The sequence below is a fragment of the Ixodes scapularis genome, unplaced genomic scaffold (genome assembly GCF_016920785.2).
Source record: "Ixodes scapularis isolate PalLabHiFi unplaced genomic scaffold, ASM1692078v2 PGA_scaffold4__175_contigs__length_147842914, whole genome shotgun sequence".
Lineage (NCBI taxonomy): Eukaryota > Metazoa > Arthropoda > Arachnida > Ixodida > Ixodidae > Ixodes > Ixodes scapularis.
Window position 1 is genome coordinate 12,825,786 of NW_024609879.1, and position 15,179 is coordinate 12,840,964.

Consider the following 15,179-nt stretch of genomic DNA (forward strand, 5'->3'; position numbering starts at 1 on the left):
TTACGTAAAATTGAGTAATCAACCGTTTAACTTGTCAAAATAGACAAATGATTTCAAAGAAACTTGCTAAGCAAATTCGAAAACCACAAAAACAAATAACTTTCAAAGGATATAACGAAATTGCAAATTTTAAAGTAGTAGTAGTAGTAGTAAACTTTATTTTGTCCAAGATGGGGTTTAGAGAGGAGGGGAGTGGGAGTGCCCGTCCTCTTCTTCCTCAGGCGGCGGCCAGGCCTTGGGCTTTGGCGGCATCTTCGGCCATCGGGACGACCCGAAGTTGGGGATCCGGGTCTGAGCTAAGCGGTGCATTCTCCCACTGCTTTAAGGTGGTAATGGAAAGAGGAGGTAATGAGCTGGTGCGTTTTTGAGTGCTTATCAGGGGGCACGCCCACATGATGTGGTGAAGATAGGCCCTACCTGCGCATAATTTACAATCACTGGGTTTGGGAAAGTGTGCGTTTGGAAAAGGCGCCAAGTAACTAATTGCTTTTTATCTAAGTTTTTGTGAGCGGCGGGGTAATGCTCCCGGCCCTGTCTGTAGTATTGCAGGACTTCCTTATAGGACACCATCCGGTCCCTACCTGAACGACGAAGGGATTCGAGCTGCTCATCGTGAGAGGTTGTCGTGCGGCCGCGGGTGGCCAATTCTCGGGCCGCACTGTGAGCAGCTTCGTTTCCCGGTGCGCCGGTGCCCAAACGAGTTGTGTCCATCTGCACCGGGTTTCGGGTACCTGGACTAAAATTTTGAGGGCTTCGGGCCAAATGCGCCCTTTCGCGAAGTTTCGAATAGATGACTTAGAGTCGCTGACTAGATTTGGCTGAAGATGAAGCGTATGCCAAGGCGATTGCGACTTCCTCCCCGACCTCCGGCGAGGTTGTAATGACTGAGCTTGCAGCGATGGTTTGATTTTTTTTTTATCAAGTACAGCCACTACCATGGCGTCTCGATCACGATACTCGGCCGCGTCTACACGGGCCACGTCTTCAGAATTTGCAAAGCGCTTTTGTAAGGCTCTGGCTCTTTCCTTTCTGCGCTCTTGGTTGTACAGAGGGTGGGAGTTTTTAGGTAATGATGGGACGTGTATGTCTTTTCTGAGCTCTATGGGAATGTCTACCTTTGGTCCGAATTGGGTGCTGTATGTAATCCCGAGTGATTGGAGAATATGTTGCCCAGTCGGGGACTGCGAGAGTCTCTCCAGCTGGGCAATTCTTTGGGCTTCTATGAGCTCGTCAAGAGGATTGTGCATTCCTAGAGCCTTAAACTTTTCGTTCGCGGTGGTAATTGAGAGGTGTAGAGCCTGCTTATAGGCTCTCTTATCATGAGGTTAATTTTGAAACGTTCATCATTCTTTAGTTGCAGGAATAGGGTAGCGTAAACTATTCTGCTTATAACGAAAGCTTGTACCAGTCTAAGTAAATTAGTTTCTTTCATTCCGTGATGTCTGTTGGCGACGCGCGACACGAGTCTTGTCGTTTGATGCACTTGTGAGTCTAGTGCCTTTATCGCTCCATTGTTGTGTCCACTGGTCTGTATTGTAAGTCCAAGGATCCTGATACTCGATACTATTGGAATGTCAAATCCGTAAGATCTGAGTGTGATCTGAGCGGGTATGGAGGAAGTTTTTCTACCTCTGCACGTAGGTCTATACAGTAATAACTCTGACTTTTGCGGGGAACACGAGAGTCCTTTAGGCGTTACGTATTCGTTGACTACATCGATCGAAGTTTGTGAAGTTTCCTGTATTTCTCCGTCACTTCCTCCGGTTACCCACAGTGTCACGTCGTCTGCATATACGCTATGATGTAGTTTAGGGATTTTGGCTAGCTTGCTTGGCAATCTTAGCATGGCCATATTAAAGAGGTAAGGAGATAGGACCGACCCCTGGGGTGTTCCTCTATTCCCGAGCGAAATGCTCTCCGAGGTTATCTCACCGACGGTAATAGTGGCTGTCCTGTCTGTAAAAAAGTATTTCATATAGTTGTAAGCTCCGAAGTCAATTCCTAGTTTGTTTAGCTGGGTTAGGATGGTTTCGTGATGAACACTATCAAAGGCTTTGGTTAGATCAAGGCCAAGAATGGCTCGGGTATCGAGTTCTGAGATGTGATCAGCGTCTATTATCTGGTGTTTAATTTGAAGCATAATGTCCTGCGTGGACAACTTGGGCCTGAATCCAATCATTGTGTGAGGGTACAGGTCGTGGTCTTCCATGTGTTTGTTTAAGCGAGTAAGGATGATGTGTTCCAGGAGTTTGCCGAGGCAGGAGGTCAGCGAGATGGGTCTTAGGTTCTCTAGCTGCAACCTCTTGCCTAGCTTTGGTATCATTAAAATTTTAGCTTCCTTCCACAGTTCAGGAATATGGCCAGTTTCCCAGCATTTGTTGAAATACTTAGTTAGTGCTTCTATGGAATCATCGTCCAGGTTTCGTATGGTTTTGTTTTTTACTCTGTCTAGACCCGGAGCGGAGTGCGTTCGTAGACCATGCATGGCCTCGCGTACTTCTGCTGCCGTAATAGGCTCGTCCATTATTAGGTTTGGGTCTCCCGTGCACGAGGGCAAGGGCATTTTGGTATGGTTTCCGAGGTATCGATCTTTGAGTTCATTGATTAGGTCTTTGTCTGATCCCGGGAAAGTATGGATTATTTTGCTGAGGTTGTGCCTCTGCGTAGTCTTACTATTCTCGGGATCGCGTAGGCATCTGAGTATGCGCCATGTTTTGACCATGCCTATTTGCGCTTCCATGCCATCACACGCACTACGCCAGTTTTGGCGTGTTAGTTGGTCCGCATAGTCTTCAATTTGTTTTTTAAGATTGTTAGGCGTTTGCGCAGGGATCTATTCAGTTTGTGTTGGTTTAGTCGTCTTTGTAAGCTAGCTGTTGCTTCCCACATGTGAAGTAGCTTGGCATCTGCCGCCTGGATATTAGCTTCTTCTCGTATGGTTTTGGTCACCTGCATAACATTTTGTTGTAAGCTGTCGACCCATGCCTTTATGTCTATTATCTGAGAAACGCTAGGTTCGTTCTTGTTTCTTTGTGATTGCCTAAAAGCGTCCCAGTCCGTGAGGTGGATTCGTCTGCCTTTAGGTTTGGCGGGACCCGTCTGGATTATGGTGGCCACTATGAAGTGGTCAATTCCCAAGTTTATTTGCGTGTTGAGCCATGTGGGACCTGACGCGTTTTTTGTGAAGGTTAAGTCTGGTGAAGTGTCTACGCTGACGCAGTTTCCCATTCGAGTGGGATGTGTCGAGTCTTGTGGTGATCGGTGGAATAACCCAATTCAGAGTAGTGCGCATTGAAATCATCTACTAGGACTAGGGGTGGTTTGTTTGCTACTTGTATTGCTTTCCTGAATAGACTGAAAAATCGGTGTTGCTGTTTAGGGTTGCTTATATGTTGAGCAGAAACAGAGTGCCAGTTCTTCGCTTTGCTGTAGGAATAATTTACACTAGGACGTGTGCTATCGACGTAATGCCGGTCTCGTGCAGGAGCGCCGGTATGTTTCGTTTGATTACCGTAGTGATTGTCGCGTTGCCTGTGCCCGATACATCGGCACAGAAAGACGTATAGCCTGATAATTTGGCCTGCCCCCCCCCCCGTTTTTTGGAGTGCAATTATGTCTGGCACTTCGGAATTTTTATTTTGTAGGAACTCCTGGAGATTCCCCCTCTTACGGTGGAATCCGCGGCAGTTCCATTGCCATATGATGTGCGTAGTGTTTTTACCGCTAATCCTGGCCATCATTAGTCTGGCGGCTGTAAGGCTTAGTTACTTTAATGGGCCCTACGCTGGGCCTCTGTTGGGCGTTATCTAGGGCCGTAATTCTGGCATTACAATTCTCGGCAAATTGTGTCATCATGGTGTGGAAGGTTTTATGGATTACTCCGAATTTGAGATCAATGACCCTGGTAATTTTATCTATGATCGTGTCTTCCCTGATATTACGGTTATAGTTGCCGGCGCGGGCGGTTGTCCCCTGGGAATGAGGGGATTGTTCTACCGCTCTGCGTTTCGCAGGTAGGTGTTCGATATCGCAATCTGATTCCGCATCTTGTGCTCTAGGTTCTACAACTGCCGGGGGTGCATCTATTTCTATAGGGTTCGTTTCTGGATCTGCGGGTGCAACCGTTTCAGGCGGTGTTGCCTTGAGTTGAGCGATCTCGGCCTTCAGGGCCTTATTCTCTGCTAGTAGCATTTCGAGCATTTTTTTATTTTATTTTAGTAAGCTCACTGTTGTGAGATGAGAGGAGGGTGGGGTTTTCTGTCACAGTGGGTTTAGACTGGGAGACTGCACTTGCCCAGCTCATATTGTTGTTGTTGTTTGAGGTCTTGCTTTCTTGTTTCGCTTGGGGTCTATGTTTCGATGGAAATCTGGTTTGAGATGCCTTGCGGGCTGTCGGCCGTGTTCATTGATCTGGATCGGGTGGGGCGTTGGGCCTCCGCTGTTTTTTTGCCGTCTTGACTTGATAGCAATGGGTCTCTGTCTCCGTCGCTCCGGTTGTGCAGTGTTTGTTGCTGTTGTCGCCGTTTTTCCCACTGGCGCTGTTTGATGAGGAAAGGCGTCTGAAAGCGTTTCCGGCAGCGCTTGTCTCCCGTGTGGTGGTCTTTGCCACATAGCGCACAGCTGGGGTTGCAGTTGTGATTGTCCGTGGGGTTTCGGGCACCACATTATATGCATTGTTGCTTGTCAGGGGTCGGGCATACGTCCGCGCGATGACCGATGCGGCCGCAGGCGCCGCACACTTCGACTTTTTTCTTGTGGAGGTAGCAGCAGTACAAAGCGCCCCGGCAGTAGTAGACGTAGAATGGTACCTTTGGGCCTTCAAATATGATGATGATCGAGTTGGTGTTTCTCATACGACGGACCTGCAAGATGGGGGGTTCTTCTTGTAGCTGAGGCTTTTGGTGATGTCCTCCGCAGTGTCGTAATCCAGAATATTGCGGATTACGCCTTCGGAGGTGTCTGCTGGTGGGGTTGCGTAGACTGTGGCTTCGTAGTGCGTGTCTCTGAATTGGAGTTCTCTGATTCGATTGTATTTCTCAGCGTTTGCATACTTGGAGTGCTGATTACTATGATATTTTATCCCACGCAGGAGCGATATATGTCGACTTCCGCCTCAGCGATTGTTAGTGTTGCGGCGCGCAGTACTCCGTCTCGAATTAGCGCGTCGCTCAGTTTTGAAATATTAAGCGCGTCGCGGGGACATACGATGATCTTTATATCTTCCCTTGGCAGTTGCGGCTGCCGCGGCAGCTGTGGTTTCTTGGTGGAATATCCTGTACGCACTGCGCCGGCTCCAGCTGTTTTGCATGTTTTTTCTGCTGTTAGGCCAAGCTCCGTCTGGCTTCTACAATTCCTATTGCGGTAGCTGTCAAGCCATCCCGCTTCTTTGGTTGCTTGTTCTGGTGTAATATTTGTCCCCTCTACTTCAAGTGCTTCCATGCCATGAAAAGAGCTTATGCGGTGTATCTGTGGGGTGGTTGACCGACCCTGGGTGCTGCCTTGTGGCTCCTCGGCGGCCGGCATCGGGCAGCTTCGGTGCGTCGATGCGACGGCGCCGGAGTCTTGGTTGCTAACGGATCATATGCGGGGCACGTCCGCTTCGGCGCCGTCATCAGTGCCGTCGGTGCGATCACGCCGGAGTTTTTGACCTAAAAAGACGGAATTCGCCACAGCCGTGGCGTCCCTAGCTCGTCCTCTTCGTCCTCCTCTCAGATTTTGAAGTGTTAAAAAACTATTCGCTCAATTTGAACGCATTTTTAGGTTTCGGTGTCTTTTTGGAGTGTACCTTTCGTCCACGGTCCTGCTCCGTGGTGGCGGAGGCGCGGTACTGTCGCCTCGCCTTTGCTATAGTAAGGGCGAAGTATGGCGCACCTGTGTTCCGTGTCTCGGCCACCGGCAAGAAGGAGCGCGGTCGCCAAGATGCGCTCCGAGAACAAAGCGAAACGCAGAAATGCGTTCATATGTAGCGTTTTTGTTCGGAATGCTGCCAGGTACCTTATATCTATATTAGCGTGTTATTTCGTGATTCTTTGTAATGTTCAGCAAGCTTCTAATTAAAACCATATATTTTAATGCCTCTAGTTACAACGTCCAATATAAATGTTTACTTTATTATTTAGCTAATTAGTATGTTTTTTTCAGAACTGGACGTTCGTTGTTGCTGGCAATTTATTCACGCAAATAATTTCTTTTTTGTCCCGAGCAGCCCTATGTTTATGGATGTTTGAAATCGCGTCCACTGAAACACCTCGCTTATAAACTAAATTTAACACTCAGACAAGCTGAAGAATTGAACTAAGCTTCGTTTTACAAACTGTTCCTGTCTTTGTATTTCAAAATGCATGTGTTTTTTTTTCGAATGTTTTGGCTATACGTATAGCAATACACTTCGATGAATGTTCGTGTTTTTGCTATTCGTGTATGTATACTAGGAGTGTTCCAAATACTTTTGAGCGTATTTCTGCCAAAACCTGCTATTTATGCACCGTGCGGTTAAAGCATTAAGATATTTAGATATTTTGAGACACTCGTGATACTGTGGCTGGGGGGCCGGATATAACACCAGGAGTCAATCGTCCATTTTCAAAACTTCCCAGCGACTTTTTACAAGCTGTGTATTTTCAAGAAACTTCTTCTCGTAGAAGCGTGCTTGCAAATCTCCATCCAGCCGTCCAATAAAAATAATAAATCAAAAAAAAACTTCCATCCGAACAGTTCTCGACGTATATTTGTACCTGCGGATATTATTTGACCCCATAGATTTAGCACATGTATTCCAGCGTTGGATAGGCAACTTCTCTGCAGGGAATTACGTTTGAATTTGGTTATATCCACGGTTTTCTTGACAGCAAAAATACCAAAAATCAAGATTATCGCCTTTTCCAGCATTTCCCGCATCTATCCCAATACTACATCGCTCTAATCGCTGTAAATTGTGATTTCAGTGTGAGCAAGCTGGGTTTTCTAGGCCCTCCTGCAGGCGATTGTTTCACGTTGTCCTTTTAAACACAATGTTTATATCATCAAATATGTTCCTCAGTGAAAAAGCAGAAGAAACTTCGCTAATTTTGTAACCTAATAAGTCTCTATCAAATTTTTTTTTTTTTTTTCGCTGCGATTTTCCGGTTCCGCAACAGATTTATGACCATTCATCTGGAGAATTCCGCAGCAGATGCCCCCGATGAGGCGGTGGAATTCTTATTCCAGCAAATTACTATTTCTAATTATAAACAACCTTTGTTCACACACATGGCTCCAATAGAAACATACTGTAGCACGTTCGGGCATGAGTTATCGGGTAATCCGCCTTCGCGCTGAGCACGTAGGCTGTGTCTTCGAAGGGCGTCAGTTCGTCCTTACGACGGACCACAAGCCGTTTAGGTAGGCGTCTAACAAGTCGTCATACATCTCAAGAGAAGTCCGTCAGATGCCGTACGTGTCTAAATGGATTAAGGTCATTTAATTCATCAAAAGCGGAAACAACAAGGCAGCTGGCTCGTTGCCACGAACAGGTTCCAAGCACCACTAAGCGAACACTACTGCCAAGATTTCGTCAGTTTTGACCTGCAACACTGCACTCACGTATTTTTCAGAAACAACACGGTGACACGTCCACTTCCGTGCCCACACGACGGACCGCATTCTATCATTCAACGTCCAGTCAAAACCACGACTCTGTCAGTCAAAGGTCGACAAGAGGTAGAGTCACTCGACCGCCTAAAATCTTCAATCATGCCAAACAACAACTCGGAAGAAAATTCAGCTGTTGCCGTAACAAGCAACTCAGCAAAACCGCTTTTCTCCACCAGCTATTCGTTAGAGGGGGAACCACGTACTGGCTGCCAGCGAGGCTCAAGAAAAGCAAATAGAATGATACTGCAATGAGAAGTGAGGGAGGCATGCAGCCAGGTTTCCAGCATACACGGGCAGTTATCCGAGCGCGAAAAGGAAATAAAATTATCCGAAAATTTATATGTAGTTTAAATGAAGGTCAAAGTGTGTTTTTTTTTCAAAAGCCCGACCTGAAGCCCGCACAAAACTAGAAAATAAGAAATAAATATTTGGATATATTTCCATAACGTCTGCAATACTATAAACTCTTCTCAAGCCCCAAAGTGTTTTGCAAGACACTCTCATAATCCATCTCCTCTGAAACTGACCGAACGAAATTATCTTAACAGCCGAAGATATATGTAACTAAACTCGTTAGGCGCACGCCACCCTAGGTACGTCCTATTAGTTCCTTATTTTGGGAATTACACAAGGAGCACGCGCTGTCGCTCATTCTTAATTTTTCTCCGTTTTAAAGCTCTGAGATATTAAAGCCGTTTGAGCAACTTCGAGCCCAGAACCCTACCATGTGTAATCGTAGTACGCAGAGATTGTGATTGATGACAGTGCTTGAAACTGAAATATCGAATGAAAAACATATTACACTAAAATAAGCGTGTACCGGACAATTCATCGAACGCCGTTTCATCGAATAAGTGGGCTTTCCACGCTGCTGTCGAATCACCAGAAATGATATTCCTACCCTGGCAAATTTCACACCGAAAGACTGGTTAAAGAATCATGGAACATAACAAAACTTGAGTGGGTAGTAATTAGGGTTTTCTGTTTTCGGGTAAGCTGAGCAGCTGGACCACATACTTTGTTTCCTATTTGTTGACGCATAGAAGGTAGATCCGGAAAGGACTATAACGTGTCTTCTCTGCGGCTTTTTTTATTTATCTCTTCGTTTGATTTTTCCATTTTATCCCACGAGACTAGCTTTCTTTCTTTCTAAGAACAAAGGTTGAAAAGCCGGTCTGTCCAGTGTTCTGCCAATGACGAAGAGTAGGCAACCAAGAAAGACATGCCCCCGTGAGGTCACGTGACCCCCGTGAGCTAACGTGACCTCGGTGGCGTCGCGTGACGCCGCGAGGTCACGTGATCCCGGTGACCTCGCGATGTTCTCGGTGTAATCACGAGGGTCACGTGACCTCACGGTTACGCCGACGGTGACGTCGACGCCGATGCTGCTCGGAGGGAGAAGTAGCAGGCAGGATGAGGAGGTGAGGAGGAGGGAAGAAGGGTATACGCTCCTTTCAGCACACTTGCCTCCTCCTGCTCAAGAGCTGCGCTTTAATTCGGTGTTACAGGGAGTTGTGAATGGTATCCATAGTAACCCTGAGACGTAGGAACAATAAAAAAAAAAAAACGGACAGTACAACGAAGTCTCTATTGTGAATGGCTTTTATTATTTTTTTATTATTATTTTTTTTAATTTTGGCGTGGGGTAGACGGGGTAAGTTATGGGATATTGAAACTTCCCGTTTTCGGGTCTATTTTGGGCTGGGCAGTTTCTTTGGTATTCCATATACTAGCCTTCAAGCAATTGTCTGTTCACTCTGTATTTCCAGCAGGGTAAACACTATGCGAGTTTTAAGCCAATCGTTTCTCCGCTTAGGGTCACGTGATTATACAAGCTAAAGGAGGGAGAGCACGGCATTTGCCTGAAAACGAAGGCCACGCATAGCATCCACTACACAATCATCTCAGGGTCGAACTCTTAAAAGCATACCTGTGTTGTCAGATTGTCCCACCGAAAGCCGCCAAACGGCTGGAATGTATAACCCTAATATACCAAAGCCATTGAAGAAATATAACAAAAATTGCCGAGACTTAAGACAATGGTCTTTAAACGTTTTATTTTTAATTTTTCACATACCTAAAAAGCACGCTGAATTATATCTCAATTTTCAGATCCGCCGCATTTTGTGTAGATTGTGTCATTTTTGAATTTTTCTGAACAAGCTTCAGAAGGATGAATATCCGTACAAGACTGACCCTCCCTTCATAGGTTTTCAAAAGTAAGAAAACAACACATGAAAGCGACTCTATTTTGGAGCCTGGGAGATATGATCATGTAGAAAATGAACAGGATAGATAAAGAAAACAGTCAGGACACCGGGCGGTTTAAACCAAAACCCCCTAATATACAAGGTTGTTACCAGTATCCCAACCGCCGTGTTGACATATATCTCAGTTTACTTCTTTCAAGCCCGTCATTTTCATCGTAAGCGCGCTGCAACCTACTTCTTGCTAAAAAAATTAACCGTTCTTCTATGGGTTCTCTTCCGGATTACCTATAGGATTAGGCAGCCGGGAGAATAATTTCCCCAAGTTATACCGGCAGTCGCGATGTACGCGGCAGCGCTGCGGTCGTACGGACTGGAGGATCCGACCGTTTCCGAGCTTCGGCGAGCAGCTTTGGTTTGCGGTTGGCCTTTTGTCGGCATGGCAGCGCGAAGTTGCTCCCGTTCTGAACTGATACTTACGCCGTGTTTGCTGTCGTTTGTGGCCAATGAAGTGTCATGCCGAATTACTAGTGTTTAATCGCGCAGCAAATGCAATGAGAGCCGCCCTGGCTGCCCGCTTCATACAGCCTATCCAGAACATGCTTTAGTGGCGCCCTCTCGAGCCGTCGACACGGAGTGCGGCAGCCGTGACCGACCGCTGAGCTCACTACCCCTCGTCTAGTTCGCGGCCACTCAAGCAACCAAGGATGTCATGAAGGAGGTTATTTTCTGCTTGTTTTTGTAAGTTTAATTCGCCTATACCTTCTCAAATAAGGCGAAATTCAAGAAGCGAACAGTTTTATTAAGTTACTACGTTCAGTGCACTCAGGTTCGCTGCAAATCAAAAACCAATAAAAAGTCCTTGCAGGGCCCCTTTAGGCCAAACGTTCCTAGTTGAAACTAAAGTTATTAAAAAGTATTCAAAATGTATTGCCATTATTTACATCAGAAGCTACCCGTTTAGCTAAATACATCGAAGATGCCAGGCTAACAGCTTTACTCTACTAGCATGGCTCCGTTCGAAGAAGCAGTTTATAGTGTGTTAAGTTCCCGCTGCCTGATCCTTCATACAACAAATAAAACTTTTCAGAAATGTTTACAATTCTGCTTCCTAGATTTGCACATTCCACAATCCTGCTTCCTATCTACAAGAAGCCGGATTGTGAGAAGTGAAAAGGTTGTGTATGTTATATGAAGGTTCAGGCAGCGTGAAGTAGAGGAAGCAGGACTGGGAAAAGTGGAAACATCTGGAACGTTTTTTCTGTTGTATGAAGGTACATGGGCAGCAGGAAGTTAACCAACCATAAACTGGGCTTCTCCGAACGGTGCCATGGTAGTACAGTACAACCTTTAACCTGGTACCTTCAAAGCAATTAAACAGGCATCATTGGATGACAATAATGACATTAAGGTTTGCAAACTTGTTTATAACTTAACTGCCAAGATGGATTGTATTCTCCCTTTAGGCTGCAGGTATTCTTCCAGTGAAGTTGGGTCAACATGAAAATATAACGTGACCTGACTGCCTCACAAGCATGTATGGCAGTTGGCGAGTAGGGTTGCAACTTTATACATCTGCGGCACCCGTTCCAGAGGCATTTTTTGATTTTTTTTAAGTCTACGAAATCAAACTCTGTGACCACCTTCCCAAAGGGGCTTTGGGAAGGTCAATCTGTCGAGTGGGGCACTCGACAGATTGATGCACAGAGCTCATAGCCTTATTAAAATCGACTTCTTGCTGCTGCAGCGTGGCCCCTCCATAGGGTTTGAGGAGGTGACGTCTGAGGGGGTAAGCAGAGTCACCATAAATGACGTACGACTGGTCCTGACAGAGTGCCTCCATCTCCTTGTAAAGTTCGCTGATGTGCAGCATACATGCGAAAAAACAAAAACAATATCAAGCTTTCGTGCAACACATCCACCCACGTGTTGTCGTCTGTTGGTCCTGGCGAGTGCACCTTTAAAAGGGGGGGGTTTAACGATATTAAAATTAAAATAATTTGCATCTCCTAATTTCTACATTGTGTATCATGTTCCGAAAGATAGAAAAAAACACTTCCTTCATTAAAAAAAATGTTGCGAATCCGCTGCATAATCTTAAAGCAAAAGTCTAGCTTTTCCCCCCACCTGCAGCCGTGTGTGGCACCCAAAGGAACTACGGCAAAAAGATTGCGTGACCTCGCTTAGCTCTAACCTGTAGCATAACGCCTGCTAATGCCAGCAGAGAGAGGGAGAGTAGGCGTCTTCTGAGAGAGTACTCCAGAAGCTACACGGCACCCCTAATTACGTCACTGGGAGGGGGGCCAGGTGGGACCATGAAGACGGAGTTGAGGGGTGCCAGAAATGCCAATATTTTTTTTTGCACAACTAGGACACACAGTCGAAATTGGTTTTTTGTTCTTTACTTCACAAGTGTCAGGTGGCAACTTCCCCAAATGTTTGAGCGGAGTCCGGTAATCGTTGCACGGCGGCCTCGGCCAGACCTTCAGGATTGCAGTAGAATGGGTATGTTGCCTAGTTTGTACATGCTTTTGATCTAAAATGCGAAACACAAGCACGATGGAAGGTAGACAAACAAGGTGCCGCTAAGAACTGAAGTTTATTCGAACATGTAACATATATGCCGGTTCTTGAAGTGCTGACGCAATAAATTTAAATTTCTTCTCCAAAAGGAGCAGTGATTGTACACTGCACTTTTCGGATAAGACTTCCGCTACTGACAGGATATTACTTATACCTTTCTCTATGAGCGGGACACGGGAGAAGGCGCCTGCCATGGCAATTATTTTTCCCAGAACGTACGCGACCTCGCACCGATACCGCATGAGCCTCATGTGGAACCTTTGTATGCGAGGTGGCAAGACGTCAACTGCCGTTTGTCACCGTCTCGTGGTAGGGGCATAACAGTAAAACTCTCGACACACACATGTCTTTCTCGAGTGGAAACTACCTCATTTATTCTCGTAACGTCCTTTGTATAGCTGTCTCGCCAGACAAGAGGGTGCAGCGACACGCTGGCAATTAGATATCTCTTTATTGTTAGTTCCAGACCATTGACATTGTCAAGACATTCAAAAACTACCTGACATGTTGTGTGGTCTACCTGGACTACAAAAAAATTGACGCTTCCCCGCACCAGTGGTGGAACTGACAAATGGTGACTTGGAGCAGCTCTTGTAGCAGGGAAGAACAGGTTTAGAGCAGAGATTCCTACGTTTGTAGCAGACAATTTTGAGCTTTCATGTAAAACAAATTTACGCAATCCTTTTAAAACTTAGCCTGAGGAAAAAACTTCAGTTGTTTGAGTGTTGGGAGCCTATTCATACCTACAGGGGACCTGGCCTATACAGATTTCATTAATTTCATTCATTATGTCCCCCAGGGCCCGAAGGCATTACAGAGAGGAGTGGGGCACACTAAGTGTAACAAAGCAAATAACAACGAAAAGGCAAAATAATACAAAAGAATGACTAATAAACATCACATAACAGATTACTAATAGCAATCTTTAATTTATCTGAGGCAGTGATTGTGAAAATGGCTTCGGGAAGGCGGTTCCAGTCAATCGAGGTTTGAGGCAAAAAAGACGTGTTAAAGGTAGAAGTGCTGCAATGAGGGATCCTAGCTTTTAATTGATCGGTGTGGGATGATAGGTAAAATGGTTCAGTAAATAGTGCTTGGCGGAGAGTAGGGTTATAGTGATATATCTTATGGAACAAGCGAAGACGAAGAGAAAAAGTGGGCAAGGATGGAGATGCTTTCAGTAAAGTGGTGCTTGCTGTGCGATGATAGTTAGAAAGTATAAAACGGACGGAGCGGCTTTGAATGAATTCTACGGCAGATGTAAGGGTGATACCAGGGTTCCAGATTGAGGCGGTATATTCAAGTTTAGGGCGAATTACTTTTATAATTGAGAAGGTTGAATGAAAAAGGGGCATGGAAAACGTTTCTTTTGGTGTATCCTAATAATTGATTAGGGTTTTTCGTGACATAATCGACATGAACATTCCAGGACAGATCATTAGAGATGTTAACACCGAGGTATTTATAGGAGGACACAGGAAGGAGGGTAGAGTTGCTGATGGAGTAGAAAGGGCAAATGTTAATTTGACGAGAGATACACATAGATTTACATTTAGAGATATTAAGTTCCATAGGCCAGTCGTTGCACCATTGGGTTACATTGTTAATATCGGTCTGAGGAGCAAAGATGTCGGAGTCGTTAAGGATTTCTTTGTAAATAACACAGGCGTCGGCAAAATGCTAATAGAAGAGGAGACACGGATAGGGATATCATTAATATACATTGGAAATAGTAGTGGACCGAGTAAAGAACCTTGTGGGACACCGGAGTTGACAGGCGAGTATGGAGAATTAGTTATGTTGACGTGACCAAACTGAAGACGGTTAGTCAGAAAGTCGTCTATCCAAGCGAGAATGTATGGGCATATGCTAAGGCTACTAAGTTTAAGGAGAAGAAGGGCATGAGGAACTTTGCCGAAAGCTTTGGAAAAATCAAGGAATCAAGGAAGCATCGCCAGCTTTGTGTACAGGAACCACCTTCCAATCCAATGGCAAGACACCATGTTGAAGTGACTGAAAAAAAATCTTGGACAGGATAATGCTAGAATACATTTTAGTGTTTTTCAAAAATTTGGTGTTAATATTGTTAGTACCTACGGCAGAAGAAATTTTAGGTTATCAATAATCTTAGCGATTTTTTTACTAGCTACAACAACAGGACGCATAGGCAAAAAATCACAGGCGGTAAATACAGGGAAGCAAGAACTAACTGGAATAGAGAAAGATTTAGTAAACACTTCATTTAAAACGAAAAAAAACTAATGATTGGATAATTCTTCTCCATCAACATCCCTAAGCGTTATATTGGAAGAAAAAGGGGGATTAATTACTTTCCAAAATTGACGCGGGTTATTTAACAACAAGGAGGGTAACATCCCTTTCACATCTAGAAGTGCTTTTTTATACATAACAGCTGCAGTACGGTACGCTGACCATCGCCGTTCGTTGTCCGATAGCTTTGCAGCGCGAAATATTTGTTTTTTCTTGTTTGCCAGCCTTTTTAAAAACACGTTACACCAAGGCGATTAAAGAGAGGACGAGATAGTGCGAAGCGGCATGTGTTCTTTCATGTAGTACGCAACTTGTTCTTTAAATAAACACCAGTTATTCTCAACTGAACGCTCATCAAAACAATGCAAGTAAAAATCAAGAAAAAGACACAGGTTCATAATAATGGAATCAATATCAGCTCGTGCATAATGAGAAATTCGCTTAATTACTTTCGACCTAAACCATGTAGGAAAAATGCAATAAGGA

At 45.1% G+C, this 15,179-nt stretch overlaps 2 pseudogenes; both read right to left on the reverse strand.

Annotated features, from left to right (window-relative positions):
* Window positions 1–217: 217 nt before the first annotated feature.
* LOC115310339 lies at window positions 218–3,546 on the reverse strand (annotated as a pseudogene).
* A 177-nt stretch (window positions 3,547–3,723) lies between these two features.
* Window positions 3,724–5,523, reverse strand: LOC121046555 (annotated as a pseudogene).
* Window positions 5,524–15,179: the final 9,656 nt, after the last annotated feature.